General features: G+C 36.8%; 1 long non-coding RNA gene across 3 annotated transcripts in view; it reads right to left on the reverse strand.

Annotated features, from left to right (window-relative positions):
• Positions 1-25,660, reverse strand: part of LOC135969440 (uncharacterized) — a 251,855-nt gene that overhangs the window by 112,118 nt on the left and 114,077 nt on the right. For 2 of the 3 annotated variants that reach the window (XR_012431774.1, XR_012431772.1), the window contains one exon: positions 4,533-6,991. The exons of the other annotated variant lie outside the window; for it this stretch is intronic. This is a non-coding gene — a long non-coding RNA (uncharacterized lncRNA). Of the gene's footprint in view, positions 1-4,532; positions 6,992-25,660 lie in introns of those variants that run through there. 3 annotated transcript variants of the gene reach the window in all.

The following is a 25,660-nucleotide window of genomic DNA, read 5'->3' on the forward strand; positions in this document are numbered from 1 at the left end:
AGTGATGATAACTGGTTCAAATATTATATGGTAATTGAAAATTTAAAACCACTTTTTGTTCAAACCACGAAAAAACGAACACCACTTTGGGAGATACACCCAATCTCCAAAAGGAAGAGTATGCAGTCCAGGAAGGATATTAGTTCTGAATCTCTCATTTGTGTCTCCTGATGTTAGGTTACTATAGTCATTCAAAAGGCATTGGTTGGTCATGGAGTGATAAGCAGAGCTTAAGAGTAAGAGAGCACAGTGTAATTCACAATAGTCCATATGGAGCTGTCGACTTGCAGAGCATTTGCACCTACAGGGATTTAGAAGGCTTACTGGAGGGACACAGGGGTTAATCGATATTTTAGCAAGGCCTGGAAGTTCTAATCACTAAGTAGGGTAACAGAACCTAATCCTGAATGGAGCCTATTTTCATGTTGTCTTAGCTCGTCACTCCCCAGCTACAGAAAACTGCCATTGAATAGAATAACTAAAAGAGTTCAAGCCAACACCTTTATTTCTGCTATTTGAGAAAGAAATATGGAGAAAAACATATTTCAGGTTTCTGGATCATGAATTAAAGGATATATGTGTTCAGGAAGGTCACCATGAATCCTAAGGGACAGGTTGTAATTGACTAAATAAACGAACAATTGCACAAACAAATTGACCAGAAAAGGCCAATGTAAACTGGTTATGAACTACAGAGAGATCACAGGAAATTCAATTGCTTTCTTTTCATTGAAAATACATTAATTCAGGGTCCAGGCTGCTACAACTCAATTATCTAGCCATCTAATGCTCCTGGCCCTTCTTCGTTTCACACTAAGCATGCCGTACATATCCTAGTTCTCATACACTGGACTCAAAAACTCATTCCTAATCTTTCTTCTTTATTAATGCTTCCTCTTAGAAAGAAAGAGAGACATATGAATACATAAAATTGAATCAAACATCTTCGTGACACAAATACACAAGGGGAAAATGGTCTGGGAATAAGGCTACATAATAAAAATGTGGCATGCAGAGATTTTTTATAGAGTTGAACATAGTCCCTCTACAGATGATATCATCCTTTTCTATATCCTTTTCTTTTAGGACATAAAATGTCAAACATCTTATGATTGGTGTAGGATATTTTTAATCTGTGTCAAAATGGCATTGAGGTTAAAAGCTAGCTAGAAAATGAGGAAATGACCATTAAAAAGGGAAGGAAAATTTTTAACCTTTTCTAAATAGTGCAGTGGAACCTTAGTAATTATTTGAAAGTAAAGTCATTGAAATATTTTACTTGAAGCATAGGAAATATTCTAAAAGCAATTAACACATATAAAAGATTATATCTTCAGAAATGTACTTTAGTTATCACATTGTAGGGTACTTGCATTTTAAAGCATGGAAGTCGGTAGGGAGTTATAGAGTTCTAATTTCCCATCATACCACAAGTCTTATTTTAGAAACAATGGCAGAATCTGCTGAATCGACTCATTTCAATTTCCTTTCTTTTAATTGTTCTTACAAGTGGACTATGCAGCCATAAAAAGGGATGAGTTTGTGTCCTTTGTAGGGACATGGATGCAGCTGGAAACCATCATTCTCAGCAAACCATTGCAAGAACAGAAAATCCAAACACCGCATGTTCTCACTCATAGGTGGGAATTGAACAATGAGATCATTTGGACTCAGGATGGGGAATATCACACACCGGGGCCTATTGTGGGGAGGGGGGAGCGGGGAGGGATGGCACTGGGAGTTATACCTGATGTAAATGACGAGTTGATGGGTGCCAATGAGTTGATGGGTGCAGCACACCAACATGGCACAAGTATACATATGTAACAAACCTGCACGTTGTGCTCAAGTACCCTAGAACTTAAAGTATAATTTAAAAAAAAATTGAAAGTAAATAAAAAAATTAATCCAACATTAACAAATCTGAAAACTCCTTTATTTCTTACAAAACTTAGCATGTAATTCTCTTTTTTGATTTTTTTGTGGAATTTTACATTCCACAAGCAAATCTAGGCAACAAACAAGCAAATGGCAAATATGAATAATGGCAGTTGTAATAATGGCTACGAGAAGATAAAGGCAGAAGATATTGAAAAGAAAGTGCCCCCATTCAGAGAGTACTGTCAGGGCAATTCAGGGAGGCTGACATTTAAACTGAGCCCCTAAGGAAGTGAAGTTGTTGGTCATGTAGATTGTAGAAATGGTGCATTCCAGGCAGAAGGAGTAGAGTCCGGAGTAGAGGCTAGAAAAGGTTGACCTGCTTTAGGAGCTGAAAGAAATTCAGTGAGGCAGATATGGGAGAGTGGGAAGGTGGGGTTGCTGAAGAGGGAGTTCACATGGTAGTAATGAATCAGAAAATTCAGGGCCTTGTAGGATGGTAAGATGTTTTCCTTTTATTCTTGATAATATAGAAAACCACGGAAAGTTTTGAAGCAGTTGAGTCGTGTGGTCTGATTTATGCTTCTAAAATATATTATTTGCTCTAGGTAGTGAGTGAATTGGTTAAGGGTGGAAGCAAACTCAGTGAAATGGTTGTGAAGAAATGGAAAATAAATTAGCTCGGCTTGAAACAAGATCGTTGCAGCAGGCATAGAAGGAATATTGAATCAAAAGACTGGAGGGAGGACTAACAGGACTTGCTGTTGGATTTGTTAGAAGGAACAGGAGGATGGTGAGAAAAAGTGAGAATCCAAAGATAATGCCAGAGTTTCCACTGGATAAAATGGAAGACGGTACCATTTAATTAGATGGTGAAGATTCAGGAAGCACGAATGTGGGGTGAGTAAAGAATTCTTTTCTCAATATTTCATGTGAGACTCCTTTGGTTGGTGGCATCAAATTAAGTAGTTGGATATGTGTCTGTTTCTACCTAATGGGATAAAGTCAGCAAAGTCAGAATCAGCACAACTTACTTCAGTTCAACAAGTTCTTATTAGAAGTTTTCATTACACAAAGTACTCTGCAAGGCATTTGCATTATACAAGATTATCATTGCCTTGGGTGAGGGATGGACATTATTACTGCTAAATAGAGGAAAACGTATTTTGTGACTGATTAATTCTGAACACATTGGGGCATTCACAGTAACAGAATTCACTGGGGAAATACATTTGATCTGAATCTCGAAGGAGAGAAATTTATTTTGGGGCACGGGTGGGGAGGTATAGATGGAAAAGAGGGATATGGAAATTCCGCCCTGCAGGAGCAGCAGAAGCAATGGCATGGACTGAATAAATAACTTCCAAGCACTTTTATAGTAGCTAAATCAGGTATTGGTCCTATAGTTGTGAACAAAGGCAGACTCAGACCCTGTCCTTAAGGAGCTTATAATTCAGAGAAACAAATTGGAATTTACCACTTTATAAAAAATGTTATCACTGTCACCAACCCATCCTCCCTCAAATATTCAAGGAGGCGTGTAAGTATAATATAGGAAAAACCAGACCAACTTTGTATTTGGGCATTACATCTCTGAGAAAGTGAGGATTCAGCTGAAAACTGTATAAAATACCTAAATCTGATCTAGGCAAGGAAGAAAATAAGGTTGTAATATCACCTTGATTATGACTAGGCAGATGAATTGGAGGACAGGAGAGTCAACGTGGGAACCAAGTTTGCAGGCCACAGAAGTGTCTGAACAGAAGACGATGATGTGTAAGGGTGAAGGCAGTGAGGATCGAAGGAAGTATCAGAAATGAAATGGTATGTAGGAAGACTCAATGATTAACTGTGGGAAGTAAGGAGGATGGAAAAATCGAGGTTACTTAAGCTTCCTGACTTAAGTAACTCAGTTGATGACGCCATCTATTGAACTATACGGAACCTTGGGGAAGGGGTAGGTTTGCAGTGGGCATGGGAAAGTCTTTGAAAGGCTTCAGGTAGACTGTGATAATCTGTTATTTAGACTGGATACACCATGAAGCCAATAACCACATCTATATTGTTTGGTGTTATATCCCTAGTATCTGTTACAGCACTTGCCCTCTAGTAGGATATCAGGACTATGTCTCATTAATTCCGAATGAGCTGCTCTAAATTATTTTAGGAAACATTTGGCGTCAAATACTTATAGTGCAAATAATGATATTAACAACTTTTCTAATTTAAAATATCCTTTATTGAGGGAAAGTTTGAAGTGTGAACATGAAATCTCTGAAGAACAAGGTTCCTTTTTATTTATTTATTTATTTTTGAGATGGAGTTTTGCTCTTGTTTCCCTGGCTGGAGTACAATGGCAGAACCTCAACTCACTGCAACCTCCACTTTCCGGGTTCACGCGATTCTCCTGCTTCAGCCTCCGGAGTAGCTGGAATTACAGGCATGTGCCACCACGCCCGGATAATTCTGTACTTTCAGTAGAGAGAGGGTTTTGCCATGTTGGTCAGGCTGGTCTCGAACTCCTGACCTTGTAATCCCCCTACCTCAGACTTCCAAAGTGCTGGGATTACAGGTGTGAGCCACTGCGTCTGGCCTAGGTTCCTTTTTGTATGTTATTATTTTATGACTCAAACTACTAAGAAGGCTGAGTCACATTATTGCCTTTGATAATTATTCTAATGAGTGATTCATGGACCATGGTTCCTGGTAAAACTAGTGGTATCCTGAGAAAAACAATTTTCTGTGTTCCCTTTACAGAGATTTATGATGAACAATAATGCATAATAAGCTTCACAAAATCCTGTAGTATAAACTCCTGCTTAACATTGTCTTTCTACACCAATTTAAGCTTCAAGTTTTCTTATCGCCTCTCCTTTTTTCCCTCTAGAGTATACTGCAAAACGATGTCTGTGGAATACTAATTTGTAATTCACTATCCCACAGCATCGCTGTGTGACAGTCATCTAAAACTGCTAGCTGGTGAGAAATACGGACCTGAAAAGTAACTTTGATATCTGAGATTCATCAATATCATCATCAAAGTCAGATTTCCAAGTGTGAATATTGCAGATGGTAAGTTTTCAAAATGGAAACCAAAAAAGTCTACAAACATGAACTAAAATCAAGTATTTCATCTTTTTAATACTTTAGAAGATCATGCTTCAAGTCTCCTTTTTGGGGAGCTGTAAAATGAAGATACGTATATCTCTCTGAAGAGCACCTTCCAAATATTGCTTGTTGTTGAGCAGATCTTTCGCAACAGGGAATTTTCAAAACTCAAAGTCATTCCTTTAGACGTAGCACAACAAAGTAGAAATGTGCCAAATTACTCAGAAACAATTTGGATAGCTGGCAAACAGGGCTGCCTGCTGGTTTCTGAACAGTGTAGGTAATTTGCCACTCAACTCTCCTTTATTTCCCTCAATAAATTGTAGGGTACTTAGAACCCTACTATCTGTTATCCATCTGTCTATATTTCTCTGCTCTGTCAGTGTCTGACAATAGAAAGGCTTCATCCTGTCTGTCTTTCTCTTGCAGCTGGCAGGGAAGATATAAAAGAAATAGACTGACTTTGGAGGGGGAGGGGAATTAAAATTAGCATGTAAAATAGAACATCTCCTTAGTTAGCTACGAGAAAAAGGTAATAAGCCCAAAATAAGATAGAAAAGAACATTAAGAAGGAGCACCAAACAAATTACTCTAGCATCCCACCAGATGACCCAGTGGGATGATCAAGCCTTGTATTTTCTAATCAACATATTTATAAACAAGATATTTACAAAATGTCACTGACAGCTACTTAACCCAAACATATTCAATATTGCTCACCATACTATTTCAGCACTAATCTTCTGTTTAAGTGGAATTGAATTCTTTCAAGGGAATATAAGTTTGAATAGTTAGAATTAGGTCCAATTGTTTTTGAAAATGACAAGTATCAAAAAACGTAACTTGCATTTTCTTCTTTTATACAGATGAATAAACTACACAATCAGATTTAAATGTTTCTTATACCCAATTTAAGATAGCATCTCCTTCCAAAAAACGTTTCTCCTTATATAATAAAGGATTATCTTCTTAAATCTTTAGCAAAATACACAGAGCTTTTGAGATGTATGTCTGACATTAGACATAAAAAATGGCAATGAGTGAGAATAACTAGAAATACACACTAGAAGTAATACAGAAATTTGTAGCTATAATTGCATTCACTGAAAACAATGTTTCTATTGTTTTCTGAAAAGATTTGGAGACTGTGGCAAAAACTAAAATGATGAGGATATGACAGCAATATAAAGCACAGAGAATAAAGCCTTTAATAATGAACGAGCTCGGTTCAAATTCTAGTTTTACCCTTTAGTAGTTGTATAGTTTTACAGAATCTTTTAACTTCTCTATGCTTGAGTGTTCTACTATAAAATGGAAATGACATACACATATTATTGTATGGTTATAAAGATTAACAGAGACTGTTAATAATGGCCTTTATTAATAACGGATTTTTGAATATTGTTGATTGCTATTTAGCTACCCTTATTTGGAAACAGGTAATCAAGTAAGAAAATGAGCAAAAATGCAAAAAATAAAAAATAAATTAAAAGGAGTACTTTCAGTTGTCTCCCAGATGATAACAGAGTTTTGAGGAACCTAATATCTTCCTCCTAACAGATCTATTTTGTAGACCTTAGAGAAATCTTTTCTGATTTTTTTCTACACATCTCACTGTTTTGTACTCCAAGTTTTAAATCAATATAAAAGTGTACCATTCTGTGTTCTTTTAGTACTTCCAGGCTCCCTTTAGTGTAGAAGTTTATCATGTGCTACTGTAATATTCACAACTATCCACAAAATTTCTATGAACTACTGGAAGGCTGTAAAATAGTTTTATTTATCCCTGCCCTTGGAACACAACAGCTATTCAAAAATATGTTTTCTGCATAATAATACAAAAGATACCATACTCAGAGGTTTTCACACACTATTCGGAGTATGAAACATATCACAATCAGCTCTCTATTCGTCTGTGAGGGGAGCGGTGGTGGTGTGACCAAGACGAGCTTGCATGGAGGAACGGAAAGTAAAGCTGTACACTTGACTTCCAGATTTTGCTAATCTGGGAAAAGAGAGAAAAATTAAAATAATGTATAACACAAACACCATTTTGGAGAAGCAGCATGTGTCCCAAAGGACACATGGATTTTATTGTCTCCATAAGACATTTTTGACAACTTACAATGGAATCAATACAATTCAGAGGTAGCCACCAAGAACTATAAAGCAGAAAAAAAAAATCAAAAAATTCTGGCTGAGTGAGATTGCTGCATTGAGCATATGTAATACTTCTGAATTTTCTGCTAAAAGGTGGAAAGAAAAACTACATAGGATGAGAGAACTTCTCTTGCCCAGAAAGCATATTAATCCATGAGGGAAAAGTAATGTTTTCCTGGCCCTAGTTTCTGAGATGAATCAGTCATGGAAGGATTACCATGGCTTTTGGGTAACAAATACACACAGGGTAGAAGTTTTCAATAAATATAGACTTGTTCCATGCAATTATTCCTTTTATTGACTCAAGGTATAAACAAAAATACTAGGGCAAAGTCAGGAACGAGCAGTTCTAGAGATCTGAGAGGCAAGGATAGGGAGTATAGCTTTCTAGTAACCTTGTTACAGACACATGGTATAGAAAAAATTTTTGACCATCTTTCTCTAGCTGAGGTCCCTACATTATGTCATTATTTGCTTCATGAGAAAATGAGTTGCATGTTTAAACTTTTAGAGAAAATGCACTATAAATTTTATTCTGTAAGCTAATTATCTCAATCAACGTTCAGACTAGAACCCCAAATATTTCAAAATACAGGTCTGGAGTAAGACACTAGAGCTTAAAACAATTAGCATGCATAGAAATAAAGGGTATTCAAATAGAAAGAGAGCAAGTAAAATTATAATCATGTCATCTGTTTACAGATGACATGATTGCGTATTTGGAAAATCCCATTGTCTCAGCCCCAAAACTCCTTAAGCTGATAAACAACTTCAGCAAAGTTTCAGGATGCAAAATCAATGTCCAAAAATCACAAGCATTCGTATACACCAGTAATAGACAAGCAGAGAGCCATATCATGAGTGAACTCCCATTCACAATTGCTACAAAGAGAATAAAACACCTAGGAATAAAACTTACAAGGGACATGAAGGACCTCTTCAAGGAGAATTACAAACCACTACTCAAGAAAATAAGAGAGGACAAAAACAAATAGAAAAAAATTCCATGCTCATGGATAGGAAGAATCAATATCGTGAAAATGGTCATATTGCCCAAAGTAATTTATAGATTCAATGCTATTCCCATCAAGCTACTGTTGACTTTCTTCACAGAACTAGAAAAACCTACTTTAAATTTTATATGGAACTAAAAAGAGCCCATATAGCCAAGACAATCCTAAACCAAAAGAACAAAGCTGGTGGCATCATGCTACCTGACTTCAAACTATACTACAAGGCTACAGTAACCAAAACAGCATGATACTGGTATGAAAACAGATATATAGACTAATGGAACAGAACAGAGGCCTCAGAAATAACACCACACATCTACAACCATCTGATCTTTGACAAACCTGACAAAAACAAGGAACAAAAACATAAAACAGCAATGGGGAAATGATTTCCTATTTAATAGATGATGCTGGGAAAACTCACTAGCCATATACAGAAAACAGAAACTGGACCTTTTCCAGAAAACAGAAACTGGACCCTTTCCTTACATCTTATACAAAAATAACTCAAGATGGATTAAAGACTTAAACCTAAAACCTAAAACCATGAAAACCATAAAAGAAAACCTAGGCAATACCGTTCAGGACATAGTCATGGGCAAAGACTTCATGACTAAAATACCAAAAGCAATGGCAACAAGAGACATAATTAACAAATGGGATCTAATTAAACCCAAGAGCTTCTGCTCAGCAAAATAAACTATCATCAGAGTGAACAGGCAATCTACAGAATGGGAGAAAATTTTTTCAATCTATCCATCTGACAAAGGTCTAAAATCCAGAATCTACAAAAAACTTAAATTTACAAGAAAAAAGCAAACAACCCCACCAAAAAGTGGGCAAAGGATATGAACAGAGACTTCTCAAAAGAAGACATTTATTCTGCCAACAAACATATGAAAAAAAGCTTATCATCACTGGCCATTAGAGAAATGCAAATCAAAACCACAATGAGATACCACCTTATGCCAGTTAGAATGGTGACTGTTAAAAAGTCTGGAACAACAGATGCTGAAGAGGATGCAGAGAAACAGGAATGCTTTCGCGCTGTTGGTGGGGGTGTAAATTAGTTCAACCATTGTGGAAGGCAGTGTGGTGATTCCTCAAGGATCTAGAACCAGAAATACTATTTGATCCAGCAATCCCATTACTGGGTATATACGCAAAGGAATATAAATCATTCTACTAAGAAGACACATGCAAACATATGTTTATTGCAGCACTATTTATGATAACAAAGACTTGGAACCAACCCAAATGCTCATCAATGGTAGAATAGATAAAGAAAATGTGGTACATATTACCATGGAATACTATGCAGCCATAAAAAAGAATGAGTTCATGTCCTTTTCAGGGACATGGATGAAGCTGGAAACCATCATCCTCAGCAAAGGAACACAGGAACAGAAAACCAAAGACTGCATGATCTCATTCATAAATGGGAGTTGAATAATAAGAACACATGGACACAGGGAGTGGAATATCACACACTGGGGCCTGTCGGGGGTGGGGGGCAAGGGGAGGGAGAACAATTAGGATAAATACCTAATGCATGTGGGGCTTAAAACCTAGATGATGGGTTGATAGGTGCAGCAAACCACCGTGGCACATGTATACCCATGTAATAAGTCTGCAAGTTCAGCACATGTATCCCAGAACTTAAAGTAAAATAACAAAAAATAAAAATATAAAAAAAAAATTAAAAAAAAATTAGCATGTGTTTTATGTATGTTAGACTTATCTGAATTTGATACATAGGTATGTATGTGTTTATATATACATATATACACACACACATATATACACACACACATATCTATACTCACACACATATATATTACCATTAAATCCTTACAACAGCTTATGAAGATGAATAAACTTAGATTCAAAGAATTTTGTATCTTGTCCAAAGTCACAAAGCTAGTCATGCTGAAAATGAAATGCACGTAAGTCTCTACTGTAATGACCATCACCTTACACCATGTGGTCGTATTTCCGTTGATGAATTTTACATGGTTGGGTCAGAGACAGCATGCTCTAATATCAGACATTTTGTGATTTTTTTTTACTGAGGTCCAGTCATCCTACCTTTGCTTGAAGCTTATATATATATATGTTTACATGTTTCACTGACCTTCTTTCTCAACTGCAGTTTGCACATTAATTCAGGTGGTGAATTTTTAAAATTTAACTTATTATATTTTTCCAATGCAAAATTTCCATTTATAAAACGGCTTTTATTTTTGTAGTAAGAATTTCTATTTTTTAAATTGTTTCCAGAGTGGTCACTTTTACCTCATGAAGTGTGGCTAAAAGTCATGATCTGATAATTACAGCATCTGGGTTATTTCAGATTAGCATCTGTTTATTTTAATGTCTTTTCCCTTGAGATTTTGTCACTTTTTTTTCTTAGTTGTCAGTATGTTCAGTAATTTTGGGTTGCATTGTGAACCTTTAGAATACTATGTTTGAGAATCTAGGTCCTGTTAAATTTGTGAAGAGCATTGGTTTGTTTGTTCAAGCAGGTAATCAGCTGATTAGGCCCAGACTGTAAGGTTTGCTTTGCCTTTTATGGGCAGTGGTTTTCAACAGCAGTTTAGTTTTAAAGTTTTGCTGTGTGGTTTGGGCCTGCTCATTTCATGAAAAACTCATGAGTTGACCCGGAATTTGGCTGGAGTCATATATTCCTTCTCTTCTTGAAGACTTTGATATACTCACTTGGGTATGTTCTTTACAAGTACAGCTTAGGGGTGAGTTTAGGACTTAGGTTGGTTTATATGCAAAATTTAGGGATTCTCTTCACTAGATACCTCTTCTTATGAGTTTATGCCTCACTTTCTGGATTCTAAAATCCCCTTTTGCTGAGTCATCGGCCAAAAATAATAGGGTTCTTTTAAGGTATTTAGCTTTCTACATTCTTATGAGGCTCTGAACAACTAAAGACAGCAATAAGATGAGAGAAAGAGAAATAATAATTTTCTCCCCACCCTCATTCTTTTTGCACAACAGGACCTGTTTTGCTGATTCTCCTACCTAAAAAAAAAAAGGGATTTTTCTTTTGGGTCTTATGCATGTGCACCTTCTGCACTGGGATGATGTTGCTACATCACTGGGGTAGGTTTCAGGGCAGTGCTGCGAGAGAAAAAAGAGGAAAAGTAAATGAGGACATACTCCATAATCTACAGCTCACACAGGTCCTTCCTCCCAGTCCTTTGACTGGATTTTGCTGACCATAATCATTACAAAGTTCCTGGCTTGGCCTACCCTTAAAGACATAAAGGAAAAATAAACAAACAACAACAACAACAAAAACAACTCATCAATACAGCTCTTCAAGTTTTGACTTCCCTTTTCTATCTGACTGCGATGATTTTTCAGAATCCTCAGAGGTTTTTTTTTCTTCTTTTCTGTTTGTTTGTTGGGTTTTGTTGAGAGAAGGAGATTTGCGGTCCAGAGTTATTAGTTATAATCAGTGGGAGAGAAGCTACAGTGGGCTTACTTAATCATAAAATTCATTAAAATCTCAAATTTTATACCAGAAATTTTGATAATAATGAGACTGTGTCCTAGGAAAGTTTAAGGGCAAGTGTGTGTAATAATCTAAACTATCAAGCTTCCTACAGATCTTAGACTACGGCATGAATAAAGTTTGGACATTTACCAGACATCTCTGAAGGCAGTTATCTCATCTGTTTAATGGGATAGTAACTCTTGCCTCCGAGAGTTTTAATGTGTAATAAATGAATGTGCATATAGCACATATCAGCAATGCCTGGCATACAGAAGGTGTTTAACAATGATCACTATATTAGTGCAGAACATTTAATTTTAGAATAGCCACATACTAATTGTTCGCCAAAGTATTTTGAACTTACAAAGTTCAAAATGAATAGCTACTAAAATACCTACCTTAATTTCAATAGCATTATTTGGCATAATCTAAGTGATATATGTATATATGATTATTCTGGTATCTAACCAATCACCTTAAATTATTTTTAAAATTTAATTCCTTACAGCAATTCTATAGGCCTAGGAACCATTACTATTCTCATTACATACAACCTCAAGAGTGAAAAAGCTGGCTTGAGAGCCTAAACAGGTACCTCTATGCATTTTGCCTATATTTGTTTCACTGTAATGATGTCTAATTTGCCTAGTATAAAATTATTGGCCAGTATCATTTGCTTTTTGAGGAAACACCAAAAACTGGAAGGTAGGGCCTTGTCAACAGTATGTTTTGGGCTTCTAGACAGAAAAACACATTTAATATTAAGTGGCCTCAACTTGTAGCTGCACATAAAAAGTTATTCTAAATTAATTTTTCTACATTTAATTCAACTATTTTAAAGGAAGTCAGAATGTAAGACTAAGATTAATGGAAAAGCCTATATAGCAAAGGGATTTTAAAAGGGAATTGAAAAATGCCGGTTTTGGTTGTGCTATTTTACCATTCTATTAACTGCGTATATGTGAAGATTCCAGGAAAACAAACCCTGCATTATCCGTGCCAAATAAGACGTTACCTTTAAAATGGCTGAAGAAAATGGAATATGTGGGAATGAGTACAAATTTCTTTAAAATCCTTAACGATGGCCGGGCGCGGTGGCTCACGCCTGTAATCCCAGCACTTTGGGAGGCCGAGGCGGGTGGATCACGAGGTCAGGAGATCGAGACCATCCTGGCGAACACGGTGAAACCCCGTCTCTACTAAAAATACAAAAACTAGCCGGGCGCGGTGGCGGCGCCTGTGGTCCCAGCTCCTCGGGAGGCTGAGGCAGGAGAATGGCGGGAACCCGGGGGGCGGAGCTTGCAGGGAGCCAAGATGGCGCCGCTCACTCCAGCCTGGGTCACAGAGCGAGACTCCGTCTCAAAAAAAATTAAAAAAAAATGCTTAACAATAATGAAACTATCTAATCTGGTAAGAGGCAGAAAGTCATTATTTAGGAGATTACTAGCTTTAGTCAAACAAAATCCACTGTACATCAATAATTTATGATTTATTATCAATGATTATGTATGATTCTCAAGGAGTATGGCCTCCTGTAATGCAATAAAGTCAGCTTCAGTGGCAGATAGATACATTATTTCCTGTATTGTATATTTTCTATACCTGGATAAAAAGCTTTCGTATTTTGAGAGGAAGGTTTATTTTTCGCCTATTGAAGTACATGATCAAGGGCCTTTCATTAGGCAAGGAACTAGGATCACCTTATTGATAGATTCTCATGCTGCAAAGACGCAGAAGTTCTTCCTGTTGCTTAAAGCCTCACGCAAACTACCCTTCATATCACAGTTATACACAAAATGTCATGCCGGATGAGGCAGGTGCCTCCGTTATTGTTGTCAGTGGGGGCTGGAAATTCATCTGCCACTTTCCATAGCTTGTGTCTGAAAGAGCACTCTAGGCAGATTTCAGAAACTTGTTTGATTCTCCAGTTGGCTGATGGTAAGCAACCTGTGTGTTCACCGTGAGCCGCAGTTTCCTCATCGATAAAGTGGGAAGAAGAGATGAACAGGAGGAACAGCAGAACCTTGAAGATACTTTCTAAGGTATCTTATAAAAAGAAAATGTATGTTTTTTGAATTTCGTCGAGCAGCCTACATCATAGAGTAGATCACATGCTACCTTCTCAAGAACTTTTCGAGTTTTAAAGAGAATGGCTATGCACCTTAATTTTAGATAGTATTACAGAGAATCATTAAGTTTTAAGATAACTGTGCTGCCACCTTTTAAAAGTTAGGAGATCAATGAAAATGAATAATCTATATAAATTCCTTGAAAACAAAGACACAAATTTATACACATTTGTATATCTCAGTGCTTAGCAGTGTCCTATACATACTAGATAGGCAATCAATATTCACAATTTCCATTAAGGCAGGTTATTATTCTTCTGATCACTTAAGGATTCCACAATTTTTACATTGCATTACAGTTGTATTTATCATAATTATATTGTATGAGACATTAACAAGACAACATTAAGATTATAATGATAATACTATAATGTATGTTTTTACTTAAAATGCTTGTGTTAATCTTGAAGGGTGTTGTTTAGTATGATTAACCTCTCAAGGTACTGCAAATAAAGGAATACAGGTCCATTTTATGAGGATATGTGGATTTGTGAGGGATGATGAGATCTAAATGGAATAAACAAAGTTGTAGCCCCCAAACTCCTTTTTCTATCATTTGGAATACAGAAAGAAAATACTGATACCTAAGAAGAATTGACAGTGACAATCCAATGAAACTAGAGATTAATGTAAAACAGAATAAATGAAAAAAGTCAGGCATAATTGGCAAAAGAGAAAATGGATTAGACAGAAGGAAAAATTAATGAAAATATAGGATAAAAACATTCTTTCAACAATACTGTCACCTCTAAGAATATTACCTTTGAAGTTCAATATGTGGTAGGTAAAAGAGATTATGTACTTTTATTTGAAATAAGGGTAGAGGTATCATATATACTAGCTTAAGAGTTTGACATTGAAATTACATAGGTTTACTCTAAATGCCATTGTAATAATTTCTTATTCAGGAACAGTGGCCTTATCTGCACTCTAACTTGCATTTCTTTCTCCCTAGGTTTCTTTCTTTCAGCAGTTAATGAGTAGTTTGGCAATACAAAAATAGACAAAAGAAACAGAAAACAGCATGAGTTAGTCCAAGGTTGACTGGATCATCCACTCTGCCTAAAACTGTTAGCACTGAATGAGCAGGACCCATAGCCCTACCGGCACTTTCAGGAGATTTGGAGCCTCTGTTAATGGACTCCCCATGCACCGGGAATGACTACCTTACACACGGATGCAGAGAGTAGCAATTCTAGGTAAACAGGCAAAAAGTGAACAGAAATCCTAACAAATTATACATGCCAACCTATTGTTTCCTTTAGAACATAAATCTAGTTATTAATCAGTATTTTAATTTTTAGATAAGAAAGTCAACTTTTTCAGAAATTCAATTATCTTTAGGTAAAAAATCTAAATACCATAATAAAAGGAGAAGAATGCTGTAAAGTGAAGGAGACAAATGGGTGCTAATTTATAATTGAAGTTCCTGTCTTTGAGGATTTCCATCTTTGACGTTTCTATTTTTGAGGTGTTTGCAAATTAGAGGAAGGGCAGAGTAGTAAACATGCATGCATGATGTGCATGATATGACAGTAAAAATACTACAATAGAAGGGTGCACAAGATAACGTGGACACCAAAGAAAATAAATTTAATCCAGAGGTACACTGTCTAGGGACATGGTCAAGGGAAGGCTTAACAGAACGGCTGGTTCCTTTTCTGGGTTTAGAAAAGGAAGAGGCGCTAAATAAATAGTCCAAACAATAACACCGAGGTTAGCTCAGGGAGAGCAAACAACTTGAGCAAAGAACAGTGATGTGAGCAAACTGAGTGGATTCAGAAAACTGCAATCAATTCAATAAAACTCAAGTGTAACGCCAGGACCGGTGGCCTCGCCTGTGATCCCAGCACTTTGGGAGGCCGAGGTGGGCAGATCACATGAGATCAGGAGTTCGAGATTAGCCTGGTCAACATGGTGAAACCCCATCTCTACTAAAAATACAAAAATTAGCTGGGTGTGGTGGCACAGACCTGTAATCCCAGCTACTTGAGAGGCTGAGGTGGGAGAATCACTTGAACCCGGGAGGCAGACCAGTGAGCCAAGGTCGCGCCACAGCACTCCAGCCTGGGCCATGGAGTAAGGCTCCGTCTTAAAAACAAACAAACAAAAACTCAAGTGTAATTTGTGAAGGGGCACAATGACCAGTGAGATTTTTAGGACTTAATAAGTGCACATGTCAGGCCGACTTAAAGCTTCAAATGGGAAATCAGAAGAACTTTATAGAGGGAAGCCGGCTAAGGCAGTCGAGATTGAGGAAATATATTTATTTATTCAAACAAGATTTCCTTAGAACAAGAGTGAAAAATGAAAGTCATCCTTGAATTTATGCTCTAGTGTATGCTCATGTATATTACGCTGTTTTTTTTTTTTTCTTTTTCCTTTTTCTTTCTTTTTTTTTTTTTTTTTAATGTGAGTTAGCCTTGAGGATCCATCTGAAATTTGAATGGAAATTATAGCTGAATGGGGCTGTTATTGAATCCCAACTGCCTGAATTTCGGAGTTAGGTAGCTGGATAGTTAGGCTAAATTAGGATTTATTTAGAGGTTGAGGTAATTTGTTGTAGGGAAATGGGAAAGAAAATAGAAAAAGGCTGTGAAATTAGAATACAATGGCTAATTCGGAGAACCATAAATTAGATGATGATGATGATGATGAAAGAACTGGCCTGAGAATAAGAAAACGAGCTACCATGAGCTGAACATGGTAGCTAAAATGAACATATTAAAGCCTAAGATTTAAGAAATTGGCCTTTCAAATTGTAATGGGATTATCCCTGTGCCATGTATTGGGACACTTTAAAAAATTCACAATTCATATTAAAAATATAAAAAGATACCAAAGCCAAACTGAAAATATGTACAGGTATACCTCATTTTATTGTACACAATTTTATTGCTCTTTGTAGATACTGTGCTTTTCACAAATTGAAGGTTGTGGCAACCTGTGTCCAACAAGTCTATTGGCTCTATTTTCTTAATAGCATGTGCTTATTTTGTGTCTCTGTTCCACATTTTGGTAATTCTCACAATATTCAAACGTGTTCATTATTATTGCATCTGTTGTGGTGATCTGCAATCAGTGATCATTGATGTTACTCCTGTAATTGTTTGGGAATGCCCCAAACCACACCCTATCAGACAGCAAACCTGATGAATAAATTGTGTTCTAACTATTCCACTGACTGGCTGGCTGTTCCCCCTTCTCTCTCCTCCTCCAGTCTCCCTATTCTCTGAGATACAACAATATTGAAATTAGGCACATTAACAACCCTATATATAATGGCCTCTACATATTCAAGGGAAAGGAAGAGATGATGTCTCCCACTTTATATCAAAAGCTAAAAATGAATAAGCTCAGTAGGGAAGGCATATCAACAGCCAAGGGAGGCTAAAAGCTAGGCTACTTGCACCAAACAGCTCATCAAGTTGTGAATACAAAGGAAAAGTTCTTAAAGAAAATTTAAAGTGCTACTGCAGTGAACAAACGAATGTTAAGAAAGACAAACAGTCTTATTGCTAATATGGGGAAAGTTTTATTGGGCTGGAAAGAAAATCAAACAAGCCACAATATTTCCTTAAGCCAAAGCCTAATCCAGAGCAAGGCCCTCTCTTCAATTCTATGAAAGCTGAAAGAGATGAGGAAGCTACAGGAAAAAAAAAAAAACAAAAAAACAAAACAAAACAAAAAAAAAACAGGAAGCTAGCAGAAATTAGCTCATGAGGTTGAAGGAAAGAAGCCATCCCCATAACATAAAAATGCAAGGTGAAGCAGCAAGCGCTGGTGTAGAAGCTGCTGTAAGTTATCTAGCAACTCTAGCTAAGAAAATGATGAAGATGTCTACACTAAACAACAGATTTTCAATGGAAACAAACCAGCCTTATAGGGGAAGAAGATTCCATCTAGTACTTTCATAGATAGAAAAAAGTCAACGTCTGGCTTCAAAGCTTCAGTTTTATTTTTTCCCATGGTAAAAAAAAAAAAAAAATGTAGCTTGTTATGTTGTCAAATATAGTTTATACATTTCTTTTCTGGGCAAAGCTTTGACTATTTCTAAGGAGACTATGCAGCTCCCTGAGTACATGGCACGGGGGCTGGGTTCATGGCCAGTCCAAGCTTGGCTTTGGATTGGTTTTGTCCACTGTCCCGCTGTGGCGTGGTTCCAGTGTCCCGCAGGGGCAGCCCCAGCCAGGCCCCAGGCATTTCTTGGTAGGGGCTAATGCAGCTGGTGACTGTAAGTTGAATTCAGTGCTCATTGGCCATTTCAAAGACCCTAGGGCCCTGAACAATTATGCAAATATACTCTGCCCGTGCCCTATAAATGGATCAACAAAGCCTGGATGATGGTATATTGTTTACAGCATAATTTACTGACTATTTTAACCCCACTCTTGAGACATTCTGCTCAGCAGAGATGATCTCCTTCAATATTACTGCTTATTGATAATGCACTTGGTCATCCAAGAACGCTAACAAAGATGTACAAGGATATTAACGTTGTTTTCACACCTGCTAATACAACATCCATTCTGCAGCCATAGGTCAAGGAATGATTTTACTTTCAAGCCTTATTATTTAATAATATGTTTCACAAGGCTATAGTTGCCATAAATAATGATTCCTTTAATGGATCTGGGCAAAGTAAACTGAAACCCTGAAAAGAATTCACCATTCTAGATGTCATTAAGGATGTTTGTGATTCATGGGAGGAGGTAAAAATATCAACATTAACAGGAGTTTGGAAGAAGTTGATTTCAAGACTACAGTGGAGGAAATAACTGCAGATGCAACATAAATACCAAGAAAACTAGAGTTAGAAGTGGAGCCTGAAGATGTGACTGAATTGTTGCAACCTCATGATACACATTTAATGCATGAGAAGTTGCCTCTTATGGATGAGCAAAGAAAGTGGTCTATTCATGGTGAAAATGCTGTGCACATTGTTGAAATGACAACAGAGAATTCAGAATATTACATAAACTTAGTTGACAAAGCAGAGGCAGGGTTTCAGGGAACTGACTCCAATTTTTAAAGAAATTCTACTGTGGGGAAAATGCTATCAGACAGCACTGCATGAGAGAGAGAAATCTTTTGTGAAAGAAGGAGTCAGTCAATGTGGTAAATGCCATTGCTCTCCTGTTTTAAGAAACTGCCACAGCCACCCCAGCCCTCAGCAGCTACTACCCTGATCAGTCCGCTGACATCAGCATCAAGGTATGATCCTCCACCATGAAAAGATTACCAGTCACTGAAGGCACAGATAATCATTAACATTGTTTTAAAAAAAAAATTGTTAATTATGGTATGTGCATTTTTATACAAAATGCTATTGCACACTTGGTAGGCTGTAGTATATTGTAAACATTGTTTTGATATGCACTGAAAAAAAATAATTTCTTGTGACTTGCTTTATAGCAATGTTCACTTTATTACAGTCATCTGAAACCAAACCTGCAATATTTCTGATGTATGCCTATATGTATATGTATATACATATAATACAAATATATTCATATACAATATAACATTATATAAATATAATATATAAGATGCATCTGTATAGTGTATATATAATATATAATATAGGTCAATTGTACATGCAAATATCCATATAAAATACTATAATGTTAATCTCAATATCACATTATAATAACATTTTATCACTGTTAAGTCAGCTTACAATAAGAATTAAGGTATTTTCAGTTTTAGAAAATCTCCATTATATCAGTAAGTTAAAACTCTCTAACCTAACAAATATAATCTTTTGCAACAAGTAGCTAATATTATATTGATTGATGAAAAATTAGAGGATTCATCATAAAATTTGAAGGTAGAAAATAGAATGCTCACCATATTCTTTAATAGTTTGAATATTAGATTTCCTAGGCAAAGTTATCAGATGCAAAGAACAATGATAAATATGATAAAACAATTATTATTTTCACTTGTTATGATCCTTCATGAAGAAAGACTCAAAATGTTTGAGACTAAAGGGAGATTTCAGTAGCCTTGATAGATTCTTTTTCTCTTATGTTCAAGTCCTGTGGCAAAAGTGTGTCACCCTGTAATCCATTCTAAATAATTAATCACAAATGTGGCCAGGTAAAATAGGCAAGCATGTTTTTTATAGCATTATAAAAACAAAAAATTAATCTGGACATCCAGTGATAAGAGAAAGAGATAACTATCAAAATATTTGAAGTCAATATAATAATATGAAGGAGTAGTATAGGGATGTCTAATAAGAAAAATATCAATATACAAAAGTATACGTATATCCCAACTTTGGAATCAGTATGTAATTATTGTTGAAAAAGGATGGGCATACTCTAAAATATGAATAGTTACGTTTTATTTGCATAGACTTATAAGTGATTCCCATATTTCCCTCCATTTCTACTATGAGGAAGTAACATAATAAAACAAAATAGGCTGGTCCCAGTGGCTCACGCCTATAATCCCAGCACCTTGGGAGGCTAAGGCAGGAAGACTGCTCGTGGCAAAGAGTTGGAGATTAACCTGGCCAACATAGGGAGACTCCATCTCTACAGAAAACAAACAAAAATTAGCTGGGTGTGGTGCAGTACATCTGCAGTCCCCGTGACTCCAGAGGAGGCGGGAGGATCACTTGAGCCCAGGAGTTTGATGCTACAGTGGGCCATGATGATGCCACTGAACTCCAGCCTGAGTGACAGAGCAAGACCTTGTCTCCTAAAAATAAATAAAATAAAATAAAACAAAACAGAATAAAGTAATATGCTCATGCCAAAGAGGCTAGTCAAATCAAAGCCATTTCACTTTCAAGATCTTTCTCTTAACTGATAAGCCATATGAAGAGTATGTTACTTTATGCACTGGTAATCTCCATGTCTAGCACAATGCCTGATACCAATAAATACATTTAAGCTATCAAGGAAGAAACCATTTATTCCAAAATCTTTCTGCATAACTTATGTCCAAATTAGTTAAAACCCTACTTTTTTCAGTTATGACTCATGGTAGCAAGATCTCAAGGCTATCAAAACTAAAGACTGTACATAATGTTACTTAACTACACAAACTACATAGCCACATATATTTCAATTAAACTAAGATAAAAAATTCAGATGGAGACTCTAAAAAACTTTCAAAGGTCACCCTTTCATTACCATGCTCAAATGCACGTGCAGTGTGACGTCTGACAGACACTGTAACAGATATGGATGAGAGTCGTCCTCTTGTGGAATTCAGTTGAACAGGAGAGACAGAGGCAGGTAGAAGACGTGGTGAAATGGAATAAATTTTACAACCGAGTGAGAACCAAGGGCACCATGGGAAACATGCGAACGCAGGGAAAACTTGTATGCTGCAATTCAGATAAAAGACGAAAAATGCCTAATATGCCTGAGGGACTCAGGAAAGGTTTATAAAATAGAGGATCTCCGAGAAAAAGAGAACCAGAAGAGAAAGGCTCTGTCAGAGAGCAAGTGTGCCACAATTCTCTAATGACCCTGAGAGCTCTCTCATAAGGAGGGCTCCTTCATGTGACTCACTGGTTTGGAGACATTGGTGATATTAACCTGAAATTCTCAACATTGTAGATCACATTCAGATACTGTGCTGTCAATCTACCTCACTTTATTTTTACCAATGATGTGTGTTAGGATTTTTCTTAAATCCATATATAAATGTTCAACAATATGCACAATGGAAAATAAAACAATTCCCTAAGACACAAAAATAGTTTGAGAATAAACAGATTAAGAACATTTATAAAGACTTGTTCTTTTTTCCTTCACAGGGATCAAATTTGATTAGAAACTTTAATATATTCAACTAAATTTGCTATTTGACTTTTTCACCCCCTTCTGTCATCAGAGTCACTGTATTTTTTTTTTTAACTAAGTGGTCTTGATTAAGAATGAGGAGTAACTTTAGTAACACCCAAAAAAGGAATTTAATTCTGCTTTATAAAAAGATACAGCATTGGAGCAACTGCTGTCTCTCAGAAGAAATACAAGCTTTCGTGTGTTCTCCTTTAGGTTCACAAAGTTCATTAACTGTTCCGTTGGTATTAGTTATGAGGTAGCCTGACTGCTTCAAATTACATGAACAAAATCATGTAACATGTCAGAATCTTTTAGAAATATGAGGGATCTTGAAAACATTCAGGAAAAATTCACTTGAACTGTGAATTTCATGAGAAATCTGTGTGGATTGCATGGTTTTTTATGCTCCAAAATAAACTTGTACTAACTTACTATAACATATCTGAACAGGTGTAGTTTGAGGCACTAAGGATAAGACATCAATTTGAAAAAAGCCCCTATCATAGCAACATGAATTCTGCTAAAACCAAAGCAAAAACAAACATCAAATCTATGATGAGGCTTAGGTGGAAGAATAGTAAAACCACTGATCCTTTACAAAAAGTTTATGAGAACAATGCCCTGAAGAAATAGGCAGTTTACAAATGGATAATTCATTTTAAGAAGGGATGACGCAGTGATGATGAGGAAGCTTGCAGCGGCAGACCATCCACATCAGTTTGTGAGGAAAAAATTCATCTCGTTCATGTCCTAGTGGGGATGACCAACAATTAAAAGGAAAAACAGTCGCCAGCATCGTAGACATCTCAACTACTCCAGCTCACACAATTCTGACTGAAATTGAAGTGAAAGTCGAGCAGTTTCCCCTCAGCGGGCGCCAAAACTCTTGTAACCACATGGTCACCTGCAGATAGGGGCGGAGCTTTCAGTGGATATTTTAAACAGGTGGAATCAAGTTCTGAAGCATTTCTTTGAAGAGTAACAAGAGGAAAGCAACCGAGAGAAGAAAGTGGCCCGGCTGAAGCTAAAGAGAACCAATTATGAGCAAAGGCCGTACCAATGGTTTTTGGGATGCTCAAGCCATTTTGCTTGTTGACTTTCCGCAGGGCCAAAAAATAACACTTGCTTATATTATGAGCGTGTTTTAAGAAAGTTAGCCGACGCTTTACAGAAAAACATCTTGGAAAGCTTTACCAGAGTCTTTCCCCACCACAACCACGTTCCTGGCTCATTCCTTTCTTCCAGTACAGGCGATTTTGTAAGAGTTTGGAGGGAAAATCATTAGGCACCCACCTCACAGTCCTGACCTGGATCCTTCTGACATCTTTTTGTTTCTTAATCTTAAACATTCTTTAAAGGGCACCATTTTTCTTTAGTTAATAATCTATAGAAGACTACATTCCTATTGCAAAGGCTCCATTCCTATTTCTTTAGGGATGGACTAAAGAACTAGGGTGGCTGGCAAAATAATCTAAAAAAGGCTACATTTCTATTGCAAAGGCTCAATTCCTATTTCTTAGGGATGGACTAAAGAACCAGGGTGGCTGGCATCATTACTTACAAAAGTGTTTTGAACTTGCTAGAGCTTATGCTGAGAAATAACGTTTTTACATTCATTTTCCACAAAATTTTTGAGGTCCCCTTGTATATATAAGACAGTAGCAAACCAAGACCAAACTGATCATGTTTATTGTGGAAATCACATTGGCAGCTTACACTTCTCTGAGACAGCTATCCCCAGCTCAGGTCCATGTTTGACAGGAGCCTGTTAATAAAACTCTTAACCTTCTACCTAAACTGAAGGATACTACAAGTTGCAGTCCAAAAAATGTTTTAAAATGTGTGGATTTTAATTCTTTATTGTTTCCTTATGCCTCAGTTTTGTTCCAAAAAATCTAATGAGTTAATAGGTACAGTATTATTACTGGCTTTAGAAAAAGAAAGTTTGAGGTGACTACTGGTCCTTTGTACTGTCCAGAGAACTGATTCTTTCTGTCCAAGGATGTGTTTCATGTGCTTGTATGAAAGGAGTTGCAGCAAATCTGTTTGGCTCCTATAAAAATGCAGCGCTCCCAACTTAATATCAGTTAAACTGCATTATGACTCTCTCACGAAACAGAATCCAAGTTCTTTACCTTCTATTAAGTTAATTGGTTGTAAATGTTAGATAAAATGGAGTCAACCATGCAAGCAAGGAGGGACATTTTCAAATTCACTACACATCCCACTTTCACCTTCAAAAATGTGATAGTAATCTTAAGGGAGCAATGGTTTAAATACCCATGAGAATTCTGCACATATAATTCTTTTACTTCATTCTTTAAGTCCAATTTGGCAGTTCTCAAATTTCACTGTGCATAAGAATTATTATACAGAATTTGACATATAAACAGTCTGTAACACTATATTTTTATGGTAAAGATGATAAGTAAGCTGACTTTATGATATAACTGTATAATAGAATGTCCCATGATAGTCTGACTCAGGAAATTAGCCTTATGAGGAAAAGAATGCCAGAGTCTGCAAACAAGGGCAGCTTGCTTGGCATAAGTCTTTCTCGCCAAACTGCCACCTTCCAGAAGGAAGAGGGACGATGCAGGGCTACTTCTCTTAAGCCAGCTCAATACATGAATGTTCCCATCATTCATTTGCCAGCAAACTCTCAACCGCTGCATGCCATCTCCCTCCCCCAACCCCACCCCTACTCATTGTTCAGTATGTATACAAAAGGAATCATCAACACTTGCTCAGCAGATCTGATTATGTATCAGATAGATTCAAAGAGGACTAAGTGGAGACAGGACCTGTGCAGTAGTGCATGAGTTTGTGAAGTTTTCTTTTTAGGTATAGTATCATTAAACGTGTGGACTTTGGTCTGTTAAAATATTTTACTTTAACTTGGAGACTGCTGGAGATTGGATCATAAAAACACAAGCCTATAGTTAGAGACAGGATTTTCCTGGCTCTTAGAGCTAATGAGGGCCTAGGATAAGGCAAGAACAGAGAGGATGGAGAGAGAGCAAATTAAGGAGGCAGGGTGCACAAATTTGGGTAGTTGGTGTGATAGATGGTAGTGGAAGCAGAGATGTAGAATAGGTGACTCCCAGCTTCCTGGCTTAGGTGACTCTGGGACTACTTCTGCTGTGGTCCTAGATGGAGAGTATATGGTATAACGATGGACTAAACCACCCTGAATAGAAAGCAAACCTCTCACCTGTGAAGTCATTTGTTCCCAAGTTCCTGAGACCAGTAACATATTTTGGTTGAGAGAGCTTCTTAGAGAGATTACTAATATATACAAATTGAAGGTATTTTCTGATCTGGAGGAAAGAGAATGAATTTCCCATCTGATATGGTAATTCTGAGACTCTGCCAAGTCTCAAGGTCTAGAAGGAGAGAAGATGTGAGCATTCTGGTACACAGTGAAATGCCTTTTGAGATAATTTATAACTTAGCAATGGTAGTTAAATCTATAGGAATGGAACAAGACTTTCTTCACCAAAACAAACCTAGCCAACACTGCAGAGAAAAAAGTATTTACAAATTAGGAAGCTCAATGTCACTTCTTTTTTAAAATAACACTGTGGACTCCTGGAAATTTAGTTCTGTTGTTTCCACAAAAGGCAGATATCAAAATGAACCTGGAGAAGAGAATGTGCCTAATCAACCCCTAAAGCATTTGTAGCCCACCAGGTAATGATAATCACCACTTCTATCACATTAGGTAGAAATTCCACAAATATTCAGAAATATATGTCTGTCTATAATTAGCATGGAGTACATGTTACTTGAAATGAGAACTGCAATCAATTCTTGATTATATACTCACAGATTACACGCATTGTGGCTTACTCTGCTACAATAAATACTTTCTCTTTTTTTACATTTCACTGACTTGTTGACACATAATACTCCATTTATTCTTAGTTTGCATCCTGGCTGAAGTGACCCACAAATCTCTTACGTGCCCCCCCGTCCCCCCCTAAGAAAGCTCTCTATAGACAAAAATACAGTATTGCCTCAGAAAAGTTTGAACTGAAAAAGTTAGGAGGT

Source organism: Macaca fascicularis, chromosome 2 (assembly GCF_037993035.2).
Source record: "Macaca fascicularis isolate 582-1 chromosome 2, T2T-MFA8v1.1".
NCBI lineage: Eukaryota > Metazoa > Chordata > Mammalia > Primates > Cercopithecidae > Macaca > Macaca fascicularis.